The sequence below is a fragment of the Plectropomus leopardus genome, chromosome 6 (genome assembly GCF_026936395.1).
Source record: "Plectropomus leopardus strain MGB_pleo_1.0 chromosome 6, ASM2693639v1, whole genome shotgun sequence".
NCBI lineage: Eukaryota > Metazoa > Chordata > Actinopteri > Perciformes > Serranidae > Plectropomus > Plectropomus leopardus.
The window spans coordinates 12,845,035-12,872,732 of NC_142181.1; the positions used below are offsets into that span (position 1 = coordinate 12,845,035).

Genomic DNA, 27,698 nt, shown 5'->3' on the forward strand with positions numbered 1-27,698 from the left:
CATTTTCCCTCAAGTTCTCAAGTTTACCAGATAGTAGTACAGTGTGTACCGAGGACTTTGCCACCAAACCCCACTCTCCCCTCTGACAACTCTATTACCACACAATCAAGTGTGGGGGTGTGGGGGGGTGGGGGGTGTATGGGAATGGAAAGAATCCAACCAAGCTGAGATGGCAAACAGTAATTCTACAGAGCAAATTGAACTTAGAATCCAATTCCATGGACAGATTTGATGTGTTTCTTAGACCCGCTGCCGAAATTAACTTGCAGAGAGCAGAATTGCAAATGAGGAAACACAAAGTATTGTAAGCAATATCTGCAGAACAATTGTATTCACTCAGATTAGCCGTATGATGAATGTATTGCCAATGTATATATTGCAGAAAATGGTTGATATGTGTACTATATATGGGTTGCATTTGTATCCATGGTGTGTGTTATTTTACTGTAGAATACTAAGCATGCTCCATGTGTGTCACAATCAGAATCCAGTGTTTCTCATGTATACTAATCTTGACCTGCAGGCAATAGCAACTGCAGATTTTGGAAGAATTCTCTATGTTAATTTTAACTTTTACCATATTGTCATTAGTTATTTTAACATGTTTCCAGGATGTCACCATCTTCACCACTGCACAACATCAGTTTGAGACACTGAAAAAAAAACGACCGGTGTGATGGCACAAACAGTTGCTTGTTTTTTCCATTACCACACATGGTTAATCAACATAACCAGATGATCTTATGTGCTAAATGTTGCTTTGACTATGAACATTTCTCCAAATAGAGCAGCTCTCTTCTTTGGAACTTTTTAAAATACATCTTTCATTTCTCTTCACATTTAGATGTGTCTACTGGGAGAATGTATAAAATATGTGCTTTTGTTTGTTTGTTTTTTGTGATTTTGTAGAGATATACTGTATGGGTGAGAGTGTATTGCACCGCTGACCTGGTTCGAGATAGCAAGGACTACCCCTGCTGCACCCCTACTGCACCTCTCCTCCCACAGCAGAGTAAGGTAAGTCACAAGGCTTGGAGAAAACTTTAGTTTGCCCTCTGGGAAAATATTGCTTCTACTGTCTCTACTTGCATGTGGACAGAGTCCAACAATATAAGTGTTGCCAACCCAGTCACCATGAAACAACAACAAAAAAATATTGCATTTGTAGATTTTAGTGCGTATCATATCAACATTTCGAAAGTCACGCAGTTCAGATTGCATGTATATGAGCTGAGTTTCTTATCAGAGGGATGAGGAGATGGTGGATGGCATGATACCTACACAAGACAGCTGCCAAGCAGCAAACAGCAGCAGACTACTGTCCAAAACTAACCAAAGCTGGTATTTTTTAAACAGCAGATCAGGACATTTCCAACTATGTTTGTAGCGATAAAAGTTGGTTTTGTAAGCCAAAACGTGGTTTTATTAACCCACATGGGTTTTTGTGCCTTTACCTAACTGCACATAAGCCACAGCATTGTCACGACATAAAATTACAAATTGAAATGTAATAAAAGTTTCAATGTTGCCTCATTACTTCTGGCAATTGGGCTGGTGTTGCAATGAATTAATTAAGATAAAATAAATGAATGAAAAAACAAAACAATAAATGACTAAAAACAACAAGCAGAATATACTGCTCCATTTTGGACAGTTCTGTCTGAATCCCTCAGCTCCCCCACCATGAGGTGTGGTGACTTGAATGTAGTTATCCAAAGCCCATCAGTTGCTTTATGCATCTCTTTTCATGTCTTTCATCCATTTCTTTTATTGTTTGATTACCCCTGCAGCAGTATTGTATCCAGAAAGTCTTTCTTTTAGGTAGAAGGCCCTAGTAATGTGTGGGAGGTTGTTGTTTTTGTTTTGTGCAGCATTGGGACATTGTTATTCATTTTTGGAGCTTGGTGATCTCAAACAAATCCCACTACTGAACTTTACCTACTGGGCTCTCCCAGCTGTTGCTTGCATGGCAAAGTACTCAGGCAGCAATTTCTGTCCATGCAGATCATGAGGGAAAATTCAGTAAAATGAACAGCAAAAAAAAACAACCTGCACTTTCCTGTGCATAAATATGGCCCTTAGTGTGTTAGAAACAACCCTCCTTTCACTGTGAGCACAGCCACTTACTACACTGCAGTCAGTGTGTGTGTGTGTGTGTGCTTTAGTTAGTGTGTGCATGTGGGGGTGGCTTAGTATGGACACTTATTGCTTTTTCACCTATTTGCATTTGGAGCTTAAATTCAATTAGTTGTCCATTGTTTTTGCCTAATGAATCAGTTGAAAGTGAAGTGCCTTCTCCACAAGTCAATTAAATCCATTCAAAGGCTCAGTAATTGTTTAACACTGCCTCAGGTAATTATGTCATATAAAATACAGTCACCTGGAGTGAATGTGTGCATGTTTGTGTGTGTGTGTGTGTGTGTGTGTGTGTGTGTGTGTGTGTGTGTGTGTGTGTGTGTGTGTGTGTGTGTGTGTGTGTGTGTGTGTGTGTGTGTGTGTGTGTGTGTGCGCGCGTGTACATGTGTTTGTGGTCAAAACCTGATTGTAGCGGCATGGCTGCTTGCAAGTGAACTATTGTGTGTCTATGAGATATTTACATTTACTCATCATTTATCTAAATGTAGTGTGTTTGTGTGCTTGTCTGGTATCCAATGATAACTCTGTGTGTGTGTGTGTGTGTGTGTGTGTGTGTGTGTGTGTGTGTGTGTGTAAAGTTTGTGTGTTGGTTGTGTGTTGAGTGCCAAAAAAGAACAGACGCCCTGGAAAACCAGGGCTCACTGCAGGAGACAACGATGTTTAATAAACCATTTGGTGGGTGTGTATGTATTCAAACACACACACACACTGTTTTGTGTGTGTTTATTAGTGTGTGTATGTGTGTACATTCATCCAGGAGGCTCGTTTTGGCTTGGTGGCAGAGCTGAATTACTTTGCCTCCTGGTGAGTACACACATTTTGCCCTTGGGAGAGCGGTGGAGAAATGTGGCCAAAAAATGGCTTGATTGAGTCTGGGAGAAGGTATTTGGAGTTTGTGCTGTGGTGCCATATGGAGCTAATGGTATAGGATGACAAGTTCTGGACTTGGGATTGTGGAGCAACAAGCTGAGAGTCCATTTCAGACTTTTCCGAGACTTCCTTACTAAATTAAATGAGGAAATGCAAATTTTAAAGGCTATCCTTTTGTATTTCCTTTTGATTATTTGTTGTTATTTTCTGCTGGGTAATGCAGGTGGGGATCCTCAGTTGGTTGACCAATTTAAGTCCCCATCTTACAAAGCTGATATTTAGTCTTTTGTCAGTGTTGCCTGCTGTTCAATTATATATTTAGCATAAAATAGTACTTATTATACCAAATTGCAAATGGCATTGCAGCTAGTTGGCTAAGCGACAATCTTGGCATGCCCCTAAGAATGGTAATGTCAGTACTACTTTGGTCCAGACGGAAGTACTTGGATGGATTGGCACAGGCGTCTACTACAAGATAGACTGACACAAAAACAGGCAAAGACATTAATTTTTTTCCAGATGATGAATCTTGATGGCTTTGGGGATCCTCTTCATTTCGTGCCAGCAGCCTTAACAATATGTTGTGTTTAGTGTTAATTTATGTCTGCGTATAATGCGGGGCCTTTCCCACTGAGTCCCCAGTGTTATTCTACAGTAGCCCAACCTCACTGCTCAATGCCACTGAATCCTACACACCTGACCTTAAACTCCTGGTCGGAAATTCTGTTTTTCCCATTCCATGTTATTTACACATAGGCTCAAAATACACACACACAATCCATAGACATGAAACAGAAACTCTACAGTCACACGAGTGGATGTGGATGAATGTATGTGGTTATGACTATGGGGAGGTATGCTTGGGCTTGTGCGTCTGTGTACTTATGTATCTGAATATACTTTTATTTTTTTATATTTCATTTATGTAACGGTGCACTTAGACCGCTCCAATGAAATTTCGTTGAATAATCTGCAATGACAACAAAGGTCTGTCTATCTATCTACAGTCACATTGTTAGCATGCTACTGTTGAGCCAGGTTCAACTTTTTACAAGGCAATGTTGCACAATTGTGCTGCAACCCTGTGCAGTGGCACCTGGACTGCATCATGGGACTGCCCTCATTCAAATGAATGAGAAGACTGAAGCTAAAGTTAGATTAAACATAGCCTAAAAATTGTTGTATCTCTTCATCCATCTGATTTGTGGCTTATGAACATGAGGTTTTTGGAACGAGTGACTGACTTTGACAACTTTGCGTTATGGCTAAACTCCCTCTTTAAATGAATCATCAAAAATAAATAAATAAATAACGTTCCCCGTATTTCATTACCGGGAGTAATGCATTCTGATGCAAGTGTAATGTGAGAGAAAATTTCCTCTAATCCAATTCATGTGATCTTATAAACCTTCACTTAGGTGCTATAAACATCTGTTACTAGAAGTCCTGCACACACAAGCACATGCATTTGCTTTTTGACTGAGTGCGAGGAGGAGCAAGGAGACACTGTCTCTGTCATTCTGTTAAACATATATTCAGTAAACAAAGGACCCCAGGAGAGCTCCAGGCTGTAAGGAGTGACTGAGGGATGTTTTATGTGATGAATGGACTGGCTTGTCAGATTGTGGCGATGAGCAAGTGGAGATACTAAAAACAGCCCCATCCCAGTGGCCAAGACCTTAATGATCTCAGCCAACCACAAGACTTCCACAGAAAACAATAATAATTAGGGGTGGGCAGCAGATTGATACCAGGTCTGAGTGTGTGTATTTGACTTTGTGCGTGCAAGTGTTTGTGTGTTGTGCTTGCTTTGGTGGTGTGTTGGCCTCAGGGGATATAAATCAATGTGTCACGTAATTGCTTGAGTGACCTTTGCTGATAAGAGACGGTAGCCTTTTGAAATCTCTATCTGTCTCTGTCACTTTGGCCATCTTCACCTCTCAACCATTGCTCTCTCTCTGTCACATGCTCTCAGATCATCACACTCACATACACACAAACTCTTTCAGAATCATTGGCTTGTTGAGGCTTTGCATTGATTTGCTTATTGCTAACCTATGCACAACTTAATTCAAATTCAGACCACTATTCCACTTTTTCTTTTTCTTTTTTTTTGAATAGCAGGGTCATAAGAAAGGTCAAATGAAGAGATTACGGTGACCTTCTATAATCCAACAATATACACTTTATCAAGTAGAACTCTTTTTTTGCAGTTGACATGGAGGTGGGATACCATTTTGTATTTGAAGAATAAACTAAACTTAAACTATTTTTTATCAATTTACAGATATCAAAATGATAATTCAAAGTCTAGCTTCCATAAAAGCACAGTTTAAATCACCTTAATCACTTGGTTTTATTAATATAATTGTTTCCAGTTTGAGCAACTCCTATTCAAGTCAGACGAGCTGTTCTCATGCAGTATCCACATGTTTTTATATGGGGTGTAATGCACCAAAATTTATATATATTTTTCTTAATCACAAGGCAGTAATTTATGTGTAACCATTTGGTGGGAAGGCTCTGATCACATGACCAATGCCCTGACAGGAGTAAAAAAGGCACTGAACCTTTAAGTGGGTAACAAAACACAGGACTTTGTCCCAGGACTTGAAGCCGGTGTTCGTAGTTATAAAACCTTAAGATATTTTAAGGTATGTTCTCAACAGTAACTTAACTTACTTAAACGTAAACCTGATTTGTTCACATGTAATTCACTTTAAAAGACAGTAAAAGTGCACATACAGGCTGCACAGTTCCAGTAGTACTGACAGGTTGATTGTTAGGCTGAATTTGATCCCCACTAACGCTCCCTTTTGATAATGTGACTTATGTGACTTATATATCTTGATTTTTTTTATTTCTCCTGTAAATCACTATATAAATGTTAAATTCAACCCTTTGATGCATAAAATAACATCAGTATGATGATTCAAGTAGACCCTTCTATTGGAGTTTTTTAAATTTGCATGCAAAAAGGGGAAAATCACAATCAAATTAAGTTTAGCAAACCTTTTATTTCAAACCAGGGTGCTGCGCTCACAAGCATTTAACAAATAAAAATAAATAATGACATGGTAGGCCTTTCTACTGTGGCCTAGTTCTCAAAGACCCTTAACAAAAACTCTTTGGTGGCAACGGTTTTGCGGCATATTTTGCAGATAACCGTACTTTGTTCAACGTCTTCCGTGCGAAACCCGAACCACTGCCAGATGATGGAGCCAGTGCTGTTTTTCCTCGGAACCAAGTCGTCCGTCTCCATCTTCAATTAATGTCCCTTGTAACTCGTAAACTCACTTGGGCTCTTCACTTTTTTTCGCTCTCTCCATGCTTTCTTCCTTCCTCACTTGATACACAAATACGCATGCGCGCAGGGGAGTTTTCTGGATGGGCGGGGGAGTCGGCTGCTTGCTGTGAGAAGAGCACTAGGGAGAGAGTGAACGGAGCAAAACTCCGAAGACAATTGCATGCCGACGGCTTAAAACATTTACGTGACAATTTGTACTCGATGGTCGCGATATAGTAATTTCATACATCTCACGTTGAACAAGCCGCGATATATCGAGTATATTCGATATATCGCCCACCCCTAATGTGACTTCATGGCAAAGAAAATGCATTTTCGTAAGCTTTAATTTTACAGGGCAGCTTCACTGAGACAAATGTTTCCTTTTCCAGGTTGTTAACCACATTTGGTTGTTGCAAACCCCCGGTATACCATCATCTACCTTCCTTTTCCGTTTTTTCCATCTCTTATTCACTTGATCTCCTCGCCTCCTCTCTGCTTGTGTTCATTTTAAAAATCTGTGCCCAGTATTTTCACATCATGGATAATACATACCCACTGTACGTATCAGTGGCTGGATGTGTTACTCTCGCCACTATATTTTGCCTCCCTCTCCTTCATCTGTCAGTATATCTAAATCCCCTCTCCCCATCCACCATTCCTCCATTTTTTTTTCTTCTCATGTGCCTGACGGTTTTGTCATTTACAGCGGTGTGTCGTGTTAAATCTCTCTCCTGCTGTGGCAGGTGCCTGTGGAGAGGGAAGGAAAAAGGGGAGGAGGAGAAATGAACAGAGGAGTGATTTGTCGTTCCAGGTAGTTGCTCCTTTGGGAAGTGTAATAGCCGATGGCTCTTCAAAGTGTCTCCCATCTGTCATAAATGTTCACTGCAGATGGACACATACAACAGCTCGCTGCCTGGCTGGGGTGCAGCTGTGTGTCAAAGATCGAAGCAGTGTCTGAGTATGTGAATGAGGATGTTTGTCTGCTGTTGTGTGTGTGTGTGTGTGTGTGTGTGTGTGTGTGCGTGTGCGTGCGTGCACGTGTGACTGTGGGTATGTGTGACTGTTTGGATTCAAATGTGTGCTTGCATAATATTGTAAATTAGCATGTGTGTTCTAAAGTAATTCTTTTTGTATGGTCCCTTTTTAAGATGTGTGTTTATCAATGCAGGTGTGTGCATGCATCTACAGTATTTGTTGCAATAGCATAATAGCCGGGATGGGAAGCAGGCCACAGCAAGCTCTATTACACTCAATAGAAACAAGAAGTGCTTCATAACATCATCTTTGCTCCATACTCAAGCTTAAGTAACTGCTCTATCGCACTGTTGTCACTCACACTGCTTTCTCTCCCTGTTATGGTGCCAGTCTCGCCTGTCACATACCTCCTTTCCATTTTTTTTTTCTCCCTCTTCCCTCTAACTTTGTCACTTTTTCTGTCTTGGTCTACCACTTGCTTCACCCTCTTTCCTTCGTCTGTCTCTCTGTCTGCTGCGCCACCTGATTTCCCTCTTCATTTCAGTCCTTATCTGTCTGTCTTTTTCTGCCTACGGCCTAGTTTCCATCGCAGCTTAAAAAGACACCACCGCTGTAGTTGTCGAATAATTTGTATCACTTTGCCAGAAGGCGCATATGAAACTCCCTGACTCCTTGGAAAAGAGCACAGAACTCAGAAAGTATTGGAAGGAGCTGAAAATGGCTTGAGTGTTTTTTAATAGTTATTTAAAATCAATTCAGCCACTACATGAAAACCATAGACAGACAAGTCATTGCCTTTGTCTGTTTTTCTCTCTTATTTTTTATTTTATTCATTTGTTTTTTTGGGCAGATTTTTCTTATCATTAGAGTCATTGTTATATTTCCAGTTTGACCCCATTCCAAGCAAAATAGCGACATTTTGTCAGTGCTTTTGGCGCAAGCGTCAGGTGGAAACACTGTTGATAATGACATAAATTAAGAAGCTCGAGGATGCTTATAGGGTGGCTGGGAGGGGCACTGGATGGGTCCGACAAACCCGGACTTTTGTGCAGGTGTCTGGTGATCGCTTACCGTTTGAATGTGATGGGGGGTTTTTCTACCCCCACCCAAGTGCCTCCTTGGCCTAAACCTAACTATTTGTGCCAGCATGTGTGCTTGTTGACGTTTTAGCATAGGTTGCCAATGTGCTGTTGCTGCCTTAACATAACCACATGCCACGTCATCCCACCATGTTCACTTGTTGACATCAAGGTGGTGGCATCCCGCTGCCTAAACAACAGAGGCAGAAGGATACCTAAAATGCTATATTTAGATGCAGAAGTCTGACAAAGCTGCAACATGTGATGAGTTGGGATGAGAACGTGTTGCTATTTCAGCTTACTATGATATATTTTATTCAGCCACAGCAATATTACCTTCCAAAAAGCAAGACCTGATTACTCAAGATAATCCACAGACCTTGTTGTGAGCAGTATAATATAGGAATTATTTTCTGTCTCTCAAGCTACACCGGTCAACTGTTTCACATCACTGGTCTTCCATAATCAATCCCACTGAAGGAAACAAGATTTCAAGAGATTCACAGAGCTACCTAACATTATATATCAGCCAAGGGGAATGGAATTATTGTTGTCCTGTCATGAGCACAAGTCTCTCATCCATGAGTAGATGCACACTTCCCTCTAAGCAATGATCCGGTTGGCTGGTGTAGTTCAGTCGAAAGAAAATAGTTTCTACATAAAACTGCTCACAACAAGGTCTGTTGATTATCTTGAGTATCCAGGTCATGATATCTGGAAAGAGACATTGCTGTATTTAGTTCAAATGTAGTTTTTGGTACTTTGAGCACCACAAGCAGTGTCATCTAGTTCCATTGTATTGATGAGAAGGCACTCTCTATGGTCCATGTCTCTTTTGATATTGGGTGAAATTTCACTTAATGCAATCTTGTCCAAGGATATTGAAGTAGGGAGGATGCTTGCCGTCACAGGTGCTTGAATTCCAGGCCCTCTAGTTAAAGACGTAATGGCATAGCAATAGTTCTGAATTAATTTCTGCAACCAAAAATAAGATATTCAACAGAATAAGTGCACAGCACCGCAGCTCTGAAATACAGAGCAGCAGGAGGGCTGGTTGTCTTAGATGTATTTCTAAGAATCAAGGTGAAAAGATGGTCGACTACCTAAAGGGCACTTTCTTGACAAAGTCCAAATGGAAATCCTTATTAGCATTTTTTCCACATTATCCCTGCATTGTTTAATACAAAATGTAAATTACTGCATTATTGATTGTCTGAAGAAGACGATTCAGTATTCCTTCACTTATTCATTTAACATCACAAGTCTCTGAGGTGTGCGCAGGTTCCTGTAAATAGTTGATGAGGTCTCATTGTAATTGGTGTGAATTTTTCATGGATAGAAAAGATGCAGCGTAACAAGGACTGACAGCCAGGAACGCGACCTGCTTTCTGCTCTTTCCAGGGTCGCGCACACATACACACACACACACACCAAGTCTCTACCAAGTGTTGTATAGTTGCATCTGCAGGTGTGTGTGTTACTATACAACACTTGGTATACAACACCCCAAGGATGTGCTCTAAATGCAGTCTATTAAGTTAGTTTTGGGGACAGTATTGTGTAATATTGGGAGTGTGTCGTGGGAGTAGAGTGCTGCTAAAAGGATGATTACACAGATGTGGATTAAGGATAATATCTCTTAAAGTCTTTTTTTCTTGAAATCCTGTTAGTCAGGCTTCCCATTTTGTGTTTGTATATGATCAAATCATTTCTTACTGATTTCAATTGTCAATTGGCTTAATGCTAATGTCTTACATAGTTCCCTGGAAGAGGTAAACAACACATTCTGGCTCATATAGCCATATAATACAACTTTACATCAAGGCCTTTGTCATATAAACTCTCAGACAGAGGATGAAAACTTCAGAATGCATAAAAGATGGCAAAGTACGGCAACAAGTAACTTTGGTCCCCAGGGTTTCAGTCAAACAATCACAAACAAAGGCTAGATGTCCATTGATTTCTTCCTAGTGTGTTTCAAATGCCAATCAATGGTGTAGAAGTGTTCTGAGGTACAATTTCTTTTGTTGATTTATTAGGGCTTGTGTTTGCTGCGAGTAGACATTTTTTAAAGTGCACTGAAGACGTTAAACAGCATCATGCATATTATGTGTGTCTTGTTTGTGTGTTGGTGCAGCTGTCCAACAAGTCATCAGGCAGCTATTAAGAAAGAGCACGCTGCTGAAAGAAGTGATAGAACAAGATGAAAAAGTATTGTTAAGTGATGTTATATATAATCATTTCATGAAAAAAAAATCAGAACGGTAAATAGACCACTGAGAGGACAACGTAAGCCAGCATTCACAAACACACACATATAGTACTTTGCAAAAGACTTAGGCTACCTTAACCTTTATTGTTTAACAAGGTTGTAATGATCATACATATTTATTTCTCAGTTGCCCCTTTACTAAATACAATAAATATGTACGCAGTATTAAAAACACAAATATTTCAAAAAAAAAAACAACAGCTTCAACAGGCTAAAGTCGCAAGTATTTAATGTGACATCCCTTTCAACTTTGGCAGACAATATGAGATTTACAATACTAATCTTCTGGTGTGATTACACCAGTTTGCATTTGAAATATATAGCATCTATGCCGGCATAAGACTTTTAAATGGTGGCAAAGGCTACCATGCAACAGACCTCCTGCCGATTAGGTGTGATGTTTACACGCACATGCAGATAGCACAGCACGGGGAGGAATTAGGGGTCTTAACCAAGGACATTTCATCATGTAAACTGCAGGGGCCTTTGAACACCAACTTTTTTATGTGATGAGACCGCCCTCTCTCCTAAGCCACAGCTACCCACAGGAATGGATCCAACCATTGCAGGTCTTCCCAAATTTGCACCCGTGACTGCAATAATAATGACAGGGGTAAAGGAGGGAGTCTGGTGACATATGCTGCTTTATGACAGTCGTGGGCTGGCTTGGCTTGGTTTAGTTAGGTTTGGCCCATCAGCTCAGCACTGCAGGGATTAGCATTTCCATTACAACAGGGCTGCCCGCGTGGAGGTGTGTCTTAAACTGATGAGAGTTAATCTAGAGCAGTGTTTCCCAACAGGTGGGTCAAGGTCCAAAAGTGCGTCGCAGGTACATTTTGAATGGACTGCAGAGACTCATAAACAAATCAGTTTTGTAGATATCACACTTTGAAGTGCAATGAATTTCCAGATCAGGGCTTTTATTTTGAAGTCCCATTTCTGGTGTTTTCATATTGTGAAATAAAATAGAATATGTGGTGATTTATCTTATGAGTGGACCTTGAACTAATAACCAAGGAAAAATCTGGCTTCTGTGGCTGGACCAGTTGGTAACAATCATTGTTATTTTAAGCCAAACCATAGTTAGTTTTCTAAACCTAATCAAGTAGTTTTGTTGCCACAAACACAAAGTAGTTCAACTGTGATGGTTTCACAATGTTACCATGTGTTAAAAAATTGCAAACGTTATATGAGCTATTCTTTTGTTTAGGTATGACACTGGTAGGAGTGCTATTTTAGGAAATGTTCTTATAGGTTGTAGTTGAGTATAAGAACAAACAACTTGTGTGGACGTATGGGTTGAAGGACTTATTGTTAAAATATGATGCAGTCTTCAATACTAAACTGACACCTCTCTAACACAGTAAACATGTGTATGTTGGAGGTATTGTATCGTCATGTGTGTGCATGAACAGATGTGTTTGGTCCTAATTTGGGGCTACATCTCTTTTCCAAGTCAAGTATATTGATTCTTGGCAGATCTATTAGCTGTGACTCAGAAAATTATACTTTAACTTTCCCTTTATTGGGGTTAAGTCTCTTGTGGTCCTTGCCCAGTCAACCATATTGATCTGTTGTTAAATGCAGCTTTCGCCTTCATTTCACATCTTGCTATCTTTTTTTTTCAGATCCTCTACAGATCTATTGTTTTCTGGTTGTGTTGGTTTTTGCAGTTGCGTTTTCCAAAACCAACATTGCTTTAAGCAACTGGGAAAGATTTTGTCTTTTTCTTTTACATATGCTTGCCTTTTTAGTTAATATTCTACTACTTGAGGAAATAAAAATGTTCCGCTTTCCTTACCAGACTCCAAATGAGCAGTAGCGTCTTCTGCGTATCAGCACCTTTTGCAATTTTAACTAACCACTTGCAATTACAGCGATTGGATTGGGGCCACATTTGCATTTTTACTCTGAATGTGACATGCTTCTGCAGGAAATTACTAAGTATGGCACACCTCAGTTTTGTTCTCAAATTAAGAATTGCACTTCATAAGAGAGAGGAGGAGAGAGAGCGCAGAAGGTGAGAAAAAGGAGAGAGAAAGGGAGAGGAAATGAGAGGAGTCGAGAGGGACAGGGAGCAAAAAACAAACAATGAAATGGTGCCACCTGCCACTAGATCTTTGAAACATACATGTAACCACACACTCTCTGCAACCAACCACAATCCACATATACACACATATATGCGCATTCCCTAAACACACACGCACACCACCACAGACACATACACACCACCTGTTTGGGTGTTTGGGGAACTATTTAGGCAAGTCGAGCAACGATCTGTCTCATTCATCTCCAGCGTAAACAAGAGCAGTTGCTGACGGTCTGTTGGCGTAGAGCTCTCGAGACTTTGTGCGTGTGATCAGTTGTTGTGCGTGTGTTTTCATGTATGTGTGTCTCTGTGTGTGAAAATCATGCAGTGAGGGACAGAGTGAGAGGGAGAGAAAGAGAGAGAAAGGAAAGGATGGCAGAGAATGACTCCACTTGTGACACTCAGGTCTGAACTCCAACATCTTAACACACACACATGCACACACACACACACACACACACACACACGTGCACCTGAAACACATGGCTTCACATCTAGCAGCTCTTAAGAGTGGAACATCTGACTCTCTGATATGGATTTGCAGACACTTTTCACACAGAGGCATTTTAAACACAGACACGCAAATCAATCCCTAGCATTCATACGGAAATCAATTCTCTGAGTCGGCTTCTCGCTGTCTTCTTCTCTCTTTCTCTCACCCTCACAAAGACTGACAAACACATGCACATACACACCTGTCTGAAGTCCCAACAGGGAGAATACAGGAAGCCATGAAGCCAAACCGCAGCCAAGCGTAAACAGTCAATATGGTGTGAGCTTTTCCAAACAAAACTTGCCCGCCCATATCAGCTAATAAAAAGAATTTGTTTTATTTATTTTTTTTACAGATCTTCTATGTCGTTGATGAGAGCATTTGCACAGAAAATACGTGCTTTGTTTAACAATAGACATCCTGGGTGAAAGTTTCAGTGAGGACAATGAAGAAGTAAATTTAAACCTGATGGATGGGATACAAGCTCCCATTAAATTTTCACTCTGGCAGAAATTAAGTTTCAGTTCGTTTCTTAAATCCTGATACCAGTTAACCTTTACTCTACAATAACTTGCAATTCTTTTTTTTTTTTTTGCTTTTTTTAAAATAAAAATGGAACTCAACGAGAATCTAAATTCATAACTTTGCAAGCCTATCAGCACACATCCTCTCCCACAAACATGTATAGACAGACATTTTTACTAATATCAGACAAAAAAATATTATTCCAATGGATGAGAACTTAAATGCAGAAATTGCCTAAGAGAGAAAATGCCAATAAACTGCCTTTTTTTGGACAAAAAAAAAATTATTTATATTTCATAATCAGTCAACTCTTATCAAGGAATAACTCATGCTTTAGAATACCTCACATACATATACAAAGATTTTCATTTTTGTCATTATGACTCAAAATATCATTCATTTTTGAAATATCTTCCGAAAATAGCATGTGGAATACCTCCAGAGATTAATATTCTGTGAACATAATCAAAAAGATTCAATTAAAGCTGATTGAATCACTATAAAATCTCATCTGAACAGTATTTCCCTATATAAACTGTATTTCTCCTACTGATTTTGCAGTGACATTCAGGCCCACCATCCATTCCAACTGATGGATACTTATGAAAAAAATCTGAATAAAAGCTGTAAATCTTTAAAATGATATTTTGACATGCTTAAGTAATATAACATCTGATGGTTACTTTAAAGGCTGTTTAAACACAAATTATGTATTTTAACAATGTCAGTGATAGACTAATATGGGTTTTGCACTTCCTTCTTTCCCCACAGTTTGCAATGGTCTGTACGTGTTGGTGGCGTTAACTGACAGTAATCATTGATCTACACATCCTAGAAAAGTTATGTCCTTTGGAATGGATGGGGAATAAGAACCTCCCCAGACCCTAAATCTAACCTTGACTACCAACCCAAACATCAGCTTTTTCCCAAACGAGGACACAGCAATCATCCCCAGTTGGACAAGCCGTCCCCAGTAATCTGGTCTTTAGTCTGAAATGTATTTCTGAAGTTAATCTAAGTCATACACATGCAAGCACACACACACACACACACACACACACACACACACACAAGAGAAGAAGAGGCAGTCAGTAAATAAACAAAGAGTTCAAAATGCAGACAGAAACTAGAGGGAGAGGTCATGAAAACAAATAAAGATAGATGTAGCAGGTAGATAAATGGACTTGCAGAAATATTCTTTGTATCGACCAGTGCCTCTGGTTGCTAAAGGCGCGGACTGCCTCTCTGATTCATCCCTGCACAGCCCCACTTTCACCTCCTTGTATCCCTCTTGTCATCTCCCCACATTCATTCTCATCTACTGCCTGCCTTGCCTCCAACCTAACCCCATATCTATCTCCTCGCCTTTTCCCCTCCTCCCATCTGATGCCCCATTAGTGTGATGTTAGCATCAGTTACACCGTAATACAGTTTAGGGGGAAGATGGGAGGTTAGAGGGAGGAGAGGAGTGAGTGAGAGGTGTTGGCAAAGTTTTGGAGATTTATATGTACCGAAGTTTCTAGCTGCAGAGATTTGTCTTGAAGTAGGCCGCCCTCTTTTCAAAATAAAAGTTGGTCTGTAGACGAGAAGTTGAGCAGAATAACCATGTGACTGACAGTTATTGTACACAGGAGGTAAATGTGATTATGTTAGTTTGTGAGAGCATGCAGTGGGTCGGTACATTATTATGTGACTGAATTTCTCTGCGTTTGTGTGTGTTTGTTTTAGAGGAATGGAAGCTCTGTGTGTGTGTGTGCGTGTGTGTGTGTGTGTGTGTGTGTGTGTGTGTGTGTGTGTGTGTGTGTTAGCATGGTTGTGAGGGATCGTGAAACTACTGAAGTGATAGATGGCAAGCGGCCCGCCAGATCAGTACAGCTTCCACATCCCTCATAACCCATCACAACTCTGACAAACTGCGAGATCAATAACCGTGTACTGTGTGTTTCGCTCTCTCTCTTTCTTTTGTGTATGTGTGTCTGTTTGTCTGTCTTTTTCACACAGTTCATCCTACGTAAGTTTACTACAGAATGAATATTTATTTTTTTTAGCTGTATTCAACTACATAAGAAAAAATATTCAGAGTATTCAGATCCTTTACTTGAGCAAAAGTTCTAGTGCCACTCCATAATAACACTAAATTACAAGTCCTTCATTCAAAGTTCAGTAAAAGTAAGAGTATTATCCCTAAAATCTGCTTAACAGTAAATGTACTCATGATGCAGAATTACTATAGTATTATATATCTTTGTACCAACAACCTTAAATAGAATTGCATTGTAAGAATAAAAAGTTATTTTTTGCTATGGTTGAGTTAAGTAAATAATGATGAACAACTTTTATGAATTTTGATTTGCATGTGTGAAAGGTTTTATTTGATGTAATGTAAACAGTGGATTCAGTTTGTTACTCTTAACATCACTTAGATTTTTATTGTGTAAATATGCAACATTTATCATGGCATACAGTATATTAATATAACTAAAACATTCAATATATCCTCAAAATATCATCTCAACTAAAATCATATGCAGTTTTACTGGCATTAAATGTACATTTTTCTCTGAGGTGAATTCAACTGAAGTATGAATTAGCAGAAAATGGAAGTAAAACACAAATACCTAAAATGTTAGTGCAGTACTTGAGTAAATGTACTTTATAAGATCATTTTGTCCCAACAACATTAGAAGCTGTTGAACAGCAGTAAGCAATTTGTGTTTGTGTGTGTTCAACTGTGGCTTATAGGTTGAGACAAAACTAAGAACACATTTGCCCAAGCACCAACGGAACCCCCTTTAGCAGCCTTTAGGCGTGGATACACACACACACACGCACACACACACACAAACACACACATACACAAATGCACATTTACATATGTAAAAACACACAAAAAACTCACATGCACACACAGGTAAATCATTTATACAGAGTTGAGACAGAGATTTGGGACAATGTTGTTCTCTGGTGCTTTCCCTGTATATGTCCTTATTTTCCTCTTTCTCCGTGTGTATTTTAAACTTTGATGAATCATTTCATACCTGTCCAGGTTGTACCCTACCTCTCAGCTAATGCAAAATGAATACTCTCCAACCCCTTGAGGCGTCTGGAGAAGGATAAGTGGTTACAGAGAATAGATGGATTTCATACGTTTTGCCAAGTGCCAAACACAAGCTGAATCTATTTTTCTTTCTGTTTTTGCAAATGATTTAGTATATCAATTGTTTGTCAATACAACATCAAAGCCATGTAACAGTACGAAAAACAGTAGTCGAAGTCCACATTTTTGTCAGTGTCTGTCGTTCTAGTTTTTGCTGTGTGTCCTGCACCTTTGGCCCTAATCAGCCCTTTTTGCTAGTTTTTCAGCCAGCACAGTATGATGAATCAGCATTGGAGAAGGCAAAGCACATTGGTTAGAGGTCCCTCTGATTGTCAGTTCAGGTCCATGTGCATGTAGAGACATTGAGATGAGGAAAGCAAACAGAGCTACAGTCAAAAGTTTTTTTTAGCTGTTGAGCTCTTCAGCAGAAACAGTTCAAAACTGTTTATGTTATTGTTTGCTTGCACATGGGAAATATCCTTTGTTGTTTGTGTTGTTAATGTGCTAACTGGCTTACTGGTGTCTTGAATCTGTCCTGCTGTTCCTCCGGTTACAGACTTATGCCGCCTGCTAGTATTAAGAATTATTTTCTCTCATGCATGCACAGAATGTATCTGTCACTTGGCCATGGGCTGTAGTCTTTGCCATGTGTTCAAGTGCAACTTTTTTCTGAGAGACGGGCAATTTAAGACCACAAAACAGTCAGCCTTTGTTGCAGCTAGTTCTTCATGTCAGTTTTTGTGTGCCTGAGTCTCTGTGTTTATTATCATAAAGGACAACAGTATGTTTGCTGACATCATGTCATTATTGGTAATAAGGTAATGTCATCCTAAAACAAAAAATGTAGATTTAATGTAATCTAAAAACCTTGAAACTATTAATTCTTAGCGATATCTTTATTTTGTATACATCACAAAGTGCCTGTTGTCTATTATTGTAATATAAAGAGTAGATTTTAAAAGTGAGTTGAGTTTCTTCTATTAGCATGAGTAAAATATCTGTAATTTAGCCTTATTATCACCATGGCATCCGTCAAGTTTTATTACTTCATCTCTGTTATAATTTGCCCTTGCTGTCACTTTGGCATTCTGGCTGTTTCATGTCTTATTACACTGTATTTCCTCCAGTGTTTCCCTTCTTTCCTTTCCCTGTCGCTCACGTCACATTTTGTCCTTCCATGTTTCACTTCCTCTTCCAACTTGACTTGTCTTCTTTCTTATATGGAGACCTCGCCTTCTGTCACAGCAGGCATCTACAATACAGAAACTTAGACACACACTCACACATCATGGCCAACATTACATATACTCGACTGACACAAAAATGTGCTTTTGGATTCAATTTTAATAAGGTAGACGAGGTTGTTTTCAGTCGACTTTCGCTCTAAGATGTTGTTAACAAGGGGACAGATTCCAAGTTAACAAGGAGGTATTATCTGTCTTCAGTCCTGCCAACATCATCTACTTCATAATCCACTCTCATACACACACAGAGCCCTCATCAGTCACTGTGGCTATCAAAATGCCTGTAACTGAAGCAGAGATGTATGACTGCTGCTTTAAAATGAATACCTTCATCTTCAAAAATACATTTCACTGACCAAGAACAGAGCAAACCATTGAGTTAATTTTGGAAGTATATTACACTGCCTGGATTGCTGAATGTTCCCATGTAAGTTGAACAAAATCCACAAAAACTAACACAAGCACACACACACACACACACACACACACCAGTATTTTCATAAGTGGCTTTCAAAGTGGCCACCATGGAATCAGCAACACTCACAAATATCTGTCCACAAGTAGCAAACCACACAACAGTGACTCAAATTCCCAACTACACACACGCGCATACACAGACTCGTACAGTGCCCCCCACCAGCCCCAACGGAACCGAGGACACACACAAAGTCCGCTTTTAACAAACCACACACCAGTGGCTTTGTTCTGAGCGACTGCTTTAATCTTTAATGTGTTTTGGTTGCTGGTGGCTGCTGATGTTTGGGCCTTTAGATTGCCTCAGACTCTACTGTTGTCACACTACAGAGGTCAGTCCAATAACTTACCTCCCCTGGGCAGAAATACACAAACCACGTCAGGCCAATTACACACACTGACACGCAAACACACGGGCACAGACGCACACATGGACACACACTTTGATGCTCACAGAGTTGCACATCCGTGCATTCACCCAGAAATAACCCCCCCCCCCCCACACACACACACACATTGCCATCAACACATATACACACTATTTTCTACACACACACACGCAGTTTACACATGCAGTTTACACATGCAGTTTAGTGTCTCTAATGCACTCCCTTTTCAGTTCACATCAATTAGCGCTGCTTTGTGTAAGTGTTTGCCCTGACCTTTCATAGTGAAATTGAACGTTATAAAGAAAACTCTGCGAGGCATGTCACTGTGACCTGTCTCACAGCTTTAGTGGAACATGATGCATTTTTAAGTGTTCAGCTGCATATTCTGGCTCTTACAACATACATACATTTTCCTAACATCCCAGAAGAATATAATTAAGCACATCTATGCGTTCATGCTGAGAAACTGTCATACAGTTGCTGAATCAACATTTTCATGCATGCGTAAGTTCTTAATACAAAATGGACCAAGAGATTTCACAGTTGCAGGGCAGTAAGTAAAATGTGTAAATGAAATATAAGACAAAAAGAAAGTGGGCTACAAAGAGATAACCAAAAGAAAAAAAGATAACAAGTGTATCCCTTTGATAATTATAATAAAGAAAGGGAGTACTAAAAACTCAGAACTTGCTTTAATGTTTGTGTCTGGCTGTTTTTTTTTAAGTCATCTTAGCATACTCATCCATTTTGAACATCACAAGAGTCCTGTCTGCCACCATTAACAGCCCTGTTTCATTAAACAGTGTTAACTTGATTTATCGATTACTGAGCTTAGTAAAGTGCACACTGTGTCACAATCCAACCCTTTAAGCCTCTGAGTGAGTGTGTGTTTTATTTGATTTGTTAGTCTCCTTTTGGTATGAATGCTTTGTGCCTGCTTTCAGTGGGAGAAGTGGCACACCTGCCTACAATGTTCCCAGTAAACCAACTGCTGAGAGCACACCTGTGGAGGACACTCAGCAGTAGCTTATATAAATTGAGGGCAGCATGCTCCTGCTAGAACATTGCAGATTTGCCGCAGACCAACACTTTCTAGTTGGAGTATCTTTAGCCTCTCAGTTGTGTTCTGCAACTTTTGTTTTACATTGAAAGTGATCAGTTTCACTTTTATTTAGTTTGTGAATTCTTTCCATTTACCTTCTCCTTAATCTCTGCATCTGATTCCTTCCACCTACTTTATGTCGCACTTGTACAATAGATGAAGATAGAGACACAAAATCTTAAACATTCAGCTCAATCATTCCCATAATCTCACATACAGTATGCTTATCGCTCACAAATATGCTTCACTTAACTGTCAGTGAATATAAATCACATCGATCTAAGTTCCGCGATGGTCATAGTTGCAGACAATTTCCAACATCACACCATCAGACATGGCCTTTTGTGGGGGTCCTGTGTGGCAGATCTCCCCTGTCCTTGCACATTAGATATTTTCTAAGTATGCCGATGTTAATGAGCGATGCAGATAGGCAGGCAGCCATTCTGTAGACATGAGTTTTAAATGCACTGACTTCAGTTTGGGAGAATGTTGGTTTGCCATGAGGAGAAACCACACGGAGTATAAAATATCCAGTCATTTCCTTGTCACAATTCCGCATCAGCTTATCACCATGTGACCATCTGTGCTGAAACCTAGTCTGATCTGGTATGTGAGCTAATAGAATCTGTGTTTCTGTAAGCTACATTTCGCTATAAAGGATTACAATAACAAAACTTTTGCAAATAACCCCTACAGCATGCAGTTAGGTCAAAAGGTTTGACTAAAGAAAATGTTCAAAATGAAGCTTTAAATATCTAAAGTTACAATATTTTTTAACCCTGGTTCTGTACACACAGACAAAGCCCTCTGTTGGACTCTATGGGCTTTATTCTCATCTGATGTACAGAATACCAATTACATGTTTTCATCATCTACAAACGAAGCTGTTGTCTCAGCAGGGATGACAGGGGTTGGCAGCAGAGTGTTAGTGCTCCGAGCAGGGATCTCCTGGCCTGGTAAGACCATCCTGATGACATGAGCTCAACATTATGTTTCTCTCCCTGTGTCAGTCTGGACTTTCTGCCAGCTCAAACAATTTCAGAGGGCGGAAGTTACTCACTTTGATAGACAAACTCGTTTGCCAACACTGAAGTTAGCATTAGCATCTCCTCCTCTATTACACAAATACTTTGTCAGTTAGACAGTAGCAATATAATTTTTCTATGTTTAACCTTTGTATGTGATGTGTATCTTGTCAACAACAATTCCCATGGGGTTTTTGTGATACACTGAAGTTACTGGTATATTTTGGCATTTTTCATTCAGCAAAACTACTGACTCTAGGGTACTGAATATCAGCTGGCAGCGTCCTTGTTGTCTGTCCGAAGCATTGTGAACACCGATCTGCATGGCTGTCAATTCCAGCTTTGCAGCATCTCGTATCTACTCCTCCATTGGAGCAGTCAACATTGTATTTCTACCAAGGAACATCTTCTTCATCATAAAAAGAGCCAGTTGGTAAATCAAGTCTATGCCAAATACAGTCAGAAAAACGTTGAAAAAGTCTTTTCCGCAGACAAACTCGTCTTCTTATAATTGTTATTATTGACTCTGTTACTCTGATCTGAACTTCACTTATTGCTGTGTTTACTCTGCACATGCTAAAGTTAGCACATGTTGCTGCATGAGATGCCATTCCTATTTTGAAAGCAGCCATGGATGTATTAAAGAAAGTCTGTATACAGCCGTGCACTTCCTGGGAGCTCGAAAGCAGCAGCCTGCAAGCTACATCATCCACTATATCGTAGTTCCTGATTGGCTGCAGATGTTTTTAGCTACAGAGCAGATCTCTGGCCGGACTGGACTTGGTGGATTGAAATAGTTTGGGTTGGCAGAGAGTCCAGACTGATACAGGGAGAGAAACAGAATGTTGAGCTCATATTATCAGGATGGCCTTACCAGGCTAGGGATCTCAATGTTGAGCTCCAATTCACTCACATCGCAGTAAAACATCTGTTATGCGACTCCATCCATTGAGAATGCTGATCAGTAGGCAAATTACTGTTGCTGAAGAGAACAGGATGGCAGACAGCATTGTGTGCTTCCTTATATACTGTGGGCTCTGCACATTCAGGTCGGCACGTCCTGATTGGCTGGCTGATTGGTTTATGCAAATCTTAGTGGAAAAATGTGGACGAGGGTATTAACCATAGAGTCCAGTAGAAGTCAGAGCCTGTGTGAAATAGAACTACATGAATGTCTCAAACATACTGTGTGCTTCTCCTTTCTCAAGGTTGTTGCAACAAACATACATTCTAAATGGATTTAATTAATGTAAATTTAGACAAAGTGTTTGGCATTTCAGCAGAAGTGATATGAGTCAGGTGAGATATAGCCCACGCAACAGTTTTTTTTAGACAATCTAATATTTATTACTGTCATCAGCATCTATACTGTTCAGGGATAAAGCTGATTGTAGCTATTGATCTATTTATCCTGTGATAAAAATGGCTAATGACCTTTAACTGTGTACTAAAGGAAGGTAATACAAATAGCACTGAGTGGACGGGCCAGGAGCTAATTCCCACTCCTACAACGGGTGGGACACAAACCATTACGACAGTAAGAATATGCTTTTTATGTTGATGTTACAAGGTTATTACAGTGACGTGGGAATTTTAATATGACAATCTTCCATCCAGAGGAGTAAGTGGTGTGTCTGATGCAGTGGCATGCATACTGCCATTTGGGGAGATTGCTGGGAAAAGGCCCGCCGCTGCCAAGTACAGTCTGGCCTGCCCTAAGAAGCCAGATTGCTAAGCACTGAGCAGTGGTGTAAAGTAGTTACAACAGGCTTCACTGTATGCTATTATTACAGACCTGACGACACACTAGTTGCTAGTTATGAAGCACGCTAACACAGAGACACACAGTTATATGTTTGGAAAACACACTCTCACTCAGCCTGTAGATGTGCTCAGATTGTCAGTCTTGACAGATTTTGCGCCTAAATTAGCTACTGTATACCATATCGCCCTGTCACAAAATCAATTAGAGAATTCATCTTGGGCAACACCCAACATACCTAATACCCATCAATTCTCATCACATATCTGTGTAGTGCAACAATACCAAAGAAAATATTATTCTTATTAATATAATAGATTAGTGTTTTTATCATTTATAGTTTTTCTATATAGTTTGTGTAGAATAAACACATACTTTTGTTATAGATTGCTGCAGAATTTTTTACTTCCAAAAATGAAAACCATGAGAGATGAGTTTTCCTTAATGAGGGGACAAATAGCAGTTGGCTCTGTCATTAGTTTTTCTTTGAACACAAACATGCCAAGGTCATATTTTGAGTCAGTTGCAAGAATTCTTTCGCTGCCCAGCTCATTGTTGGAGGGTCTGCTTTCTCTATGGGCCCTGTCACACCATAGGCCCAATACAACCACACTGCCTGCACTGTCTATATATACACCCATGGCACTGAGGCAGTCATTTATGAACAGTTATACATGCATCAGACATACCAATTTTCAGATATATTTTCATCTGCTGTTACTGAAGGAAAGTGGATGAGGAATGGGGTTGATCTTTGCCATTCTATACGAGCAACTCCCCATAGGACTAAAAAGGTTCTGATTGGCTGGTCACATACATGCAACTTTTCACAGTTTTCATTCACAGAGGTCAAGCCTAAAAAGTACTTTTGGAGGGAGTAGCCTGTGTGAAATAGAACAAGCAAGGCCTATAGACCCCAATCTGCAGAGTCTGTGATATTCACTGTATGTGTGCTTGTGTGTCAGTGTGTGCGTTTGAAAGAAAGAACGACAGAGAACATTGTTCCCGATGCCTCTCAAATGAAAGAAATGTACCGTCACTGCCATTTATGTATTGCAGTTCTTGTCTTAACTCCAAAATACAGCTGTATGTACACACTCTTGATAATCAATTCAAACAAGTTCACACAATAAAATGAAGCTACAGCAGTGTGCCAAAGGCACAGCAATGAGCAGTGCTCAAGAAAAACAAACATCTGCACTCTCAGTGCATTCAGGATCACGCTATCATGAAAGCAGATAATCATCAAAGGCTTTGCTGAAAGAGCGGTTTCTCAGTGCTGCATGTGTACAGATCTGGGTTACCATACAAACACCTGCATTCAGGTCACACACATACATGGAAACAAAAGGACAGAAACACTTTACATAGCACACAGGCCAATCACAAACACAGGTCTGCTCCCCATCCCACATACACACACATGCTCAGAAAGTACTTCACTAGTTGCACTTGCACGTGCACTTTTGCTGAGGAGAGATGTGATGATCTCTCCGATCAGATCAGGTCAGCCTATCATCAGCCAGCCTGCAGGAAAGAGAGTAAAAGAAAGAGAAACGGATAGAAGGTACAAGGCTGAGCAATTAACTAACACGACTTCAGCTTGATAAATAGTAATGCCACCTTGAGGCTAACAAATGGCCGTCCGGCTGAGTGCAGTGACCTTAGTGGATGTTCATCTACGAGCGTGGTACTTTGCAACTTGTTGGGGATTCTTAAGCAATACACTTAGTGATCTCAAACATGAATAATTGCGTAAAACTCTTGCACAATTCTGTGTGTGTGTGTGTGTGTGTGTGTGTGTGTGTGTGTGTGTGTGTGTGTGTGTGTGTGTGTGTGTTTGTGTGTGTGTTTTATGATCTTAAACTGCTAGGATGGTAGATATGTCAAAATAAAGGCACTCTGAAATAGCTGACAATGTTGCAGCCCCTCAAAAAGCCATCTTGGCTCATTATTGGAAAATGTGAAGAAAAACAAGAAATAGGTTGCAGAAAAACATCACATAAAAACACAGATCACTCAACAAGCATACAATGCATGGTAGTAATTATTTGTAATTACCTCCCACAAAATATAGAAACACAAATTGTGAGAAATGCCAATAAATATATGTGTGTTTCAGTTATACTTAAGTTTTTATTGTGTTTGACTGTCTAGTTTCTTTACAATTGATTAAATAAACTTGAATGCAATCAACTCAGCATGCACCAGTCAGCAAACATATATGTATGATAGTGGATCAATGCAATTTTTAGAACAACAAAGATGAAAACATATACGAATGTACACAGACAGAAAAAACACAAAGATGGTAAAACTCAGAAAAATTGTTATGTTTGCAAAGAAGTCCTTAAACCAATCTATGAGCTCTGGGAGACTGCAAATAAGCATAGAGGTACTGAACTTCACCTGTTCTTCATATCACTACTACATACATGGTTTACTCATTTTAGTAATATGTTGAATGCTTACGCTTATGCTGAATTCTTGCAAAATAGGTTACTATATGAAGTGTATGAGCATGATGAAATGCAAGGCAAAATATAGTGCAATAGATGAAAATGTGTCTATCATAACATGTCTTACATGACATGAAATTAATTCCATTTTTTTCTAATAAATTAATTTAGTTTTTTTTCATATCCCACAGTATATGTCCTCTACAGTACATATTTTGCTCAGCAAAACTCAGTAAACTTTCAAACACCAAAGGCAAACGATAACACGCTAACTTATTGGGGAAAAGTAGCAATTCCTGTGTTTAGTGAGGTAAAATGACTGTTTTTGTCAAAGGTATCTGGCTTTGAAGAGGTCATAGATTACCCATCAGAAAGAGCTGTCTGTTTGGGAAGTACTGAGCATACGCTGGATGAATTAGACCTGGATTACACTGCATTAGTTGTGTGAGAATTTGTAAACAGATGTCCTGAAATTATATTAGACACAGTCACCTATGACTTCATTTCATGAATAATTTTTCAGTCTTTGTTCACAAAATACGTTTTTTTCTTTCACAAATTCAATCTGATACAGGATTAGTAACTGATAAACAAATGGTTATTCCTTTAAGTTGTTATGTGTAAAAAAAACTGTCGAGTTTTATAGTCATTTTTGACATTGTTATTGTAGTTCCTGTCACCTCAGCTTTTGACCTCAATATTTTCCCGTTGAGCTAAATAGGTGCTTATCCGAAGCAATATGGATGGTTCCAGTGTGAACCATGATGGGTGGGAAGTATGGAGCCATCCACATGCAATGATTCATCATAGTTATGTAGATAGTACATAGAAACAACCAAAGGTCCTTTGTATTTCCAATCTGAAGGACAAACATATATATTCTAACTGAAACAAGACCATGGTTATTAAGAGTATAGGTTTATGCTGGGCTCAAGCAGACAATACACAGCCAAACATTTCTAAAACATCAATTCAGAGTTGTTTTAGGTATCTCTTTTGGCCATATTTACTAAGGATCATTTGCAGGGTTGCCTGTCATGAAGTCTTATTGAAGAAGAACAAGCATTATCTTTATATTCTGCTAAATTGCAACTATCCTGTGTGGACCATTGAGTCAGATACAAAATACAAGAAAAAAAGAAAAGTTAATATAGTTAAATGTGCCTATTTAATAGTATTGACTGCTGCATCAAATCAAGAAAAGAGAAGAAGAGAAAGCATCAACAGTTTGGGGAGTGCTGTAGAAAAGATAGTATAATCCTGAAAACACACTGAAGGCAGTCCAGAGAACAAGATCACAACAGCTTAGTTTATTTGTAGCCCTTTCCTTCTGATTTCATGCCTTGTCAACTACTCCTGGGGTTGCCCGAAACATAACAAAATCTGTATTTTGTTTGCACTTGGCCTGCTTCCTACTTAGTGGCACACTGCCAGTCGACATAAGCCTTCAACATAAGGCTGTTTTACCTGCAATATATCTTAACTCTCGGGCAAATCCATGTTGTAATCTGCACTACTTATCTCTTCATTCTTCTACGCTAAATGGCAGTCTGAAGGACATATGAGCCCTGTGTTTGCTGCTAGGTTTGTGGCTTTGACAGGGCTATTTCTCCTTTTCCCATAATACATTAACATTCTGCAACTTTTTGGTCTTAGTGACATTCTTCAGGCGGATTTTGACATTGATCTGGATCGTTTGAATTATGGTGTTCTATTCAAACATTTTTGCACTCTAGCTTTTCTTTAAATCCACAAAAGCCGTAGTTTAGCAGCTATAAGACGCAATGATTAAAATAATCTTTTCAACTGAAAACTAAAGTTTAGGCACAAATATCTGAGCCAACTCTGTCTGGCGTTAGATTTGTTTGCTGATTTGAAAGCCTATGGCAGCAGATTCAGGTTGCACCAAACAATGTGAACTGACACATGGCATACAATTTGACAAAACAGTCGAATTCAAGTGATGCATGGTGAATAGCAAATGACATCCACCAATGTATCTTACAGAGTGTTGAACATTTTCTTGGCACACACTCCATCTATCCTGTCTCCCTTCCTTTTTTTTCCCAGAGGCACATATAGCCTACATGTACAGAACTAAAGCTCGGCCATCCGTCCGCTTTAGCTTGCAGTGTCTGGTCTTTTAAATATTACACAGAAGAGCAAGATATGGTAACATTGGTGAAATAATCTAGTATATCTTGACCAACTTTAACAATGATTAAATGAGATGATTAATTAAATGAAATCCAATTGGCAACACTTTGGGGCTGTTACCAAAGTAAGTAAAATCCTTTTTTTTTTAAATCTCACTAGCAGGTAATGTCAAATTCATCCAGAAACATCCACAAGAGACTTGAAAAGAAGATTTGAGTCTCTTATCATTGTCAGTCTTGCCAGGAAAGAAATACCTCT

The 27,698-nt window shown here is 39.5% G+C and overlaps 1 long non-coding RNA gene across 1 annotated transcript in view; it reads left to right on the forward strand.

Moving 5' to 3' along the window:
• Nucleotides 1–907: 907 nt before the first annotated feature.
• The window catches only part of LOC148189338 (uncharacterized), a 97,459-nt gene continuing 70,668 nt past the window's right edge, over nucleotides 908–27,698 (forward strand). Inside the window, exon 1 of the long non-coding RNA XR_015776789.1 lies at nucleotides 908–1,017. This is a non-coding gene — a long non-coding RNA (uncharacterized LOC148189338). The remainder of the gene's footprint in view (nucleotides 1,018–27,698) is intronic.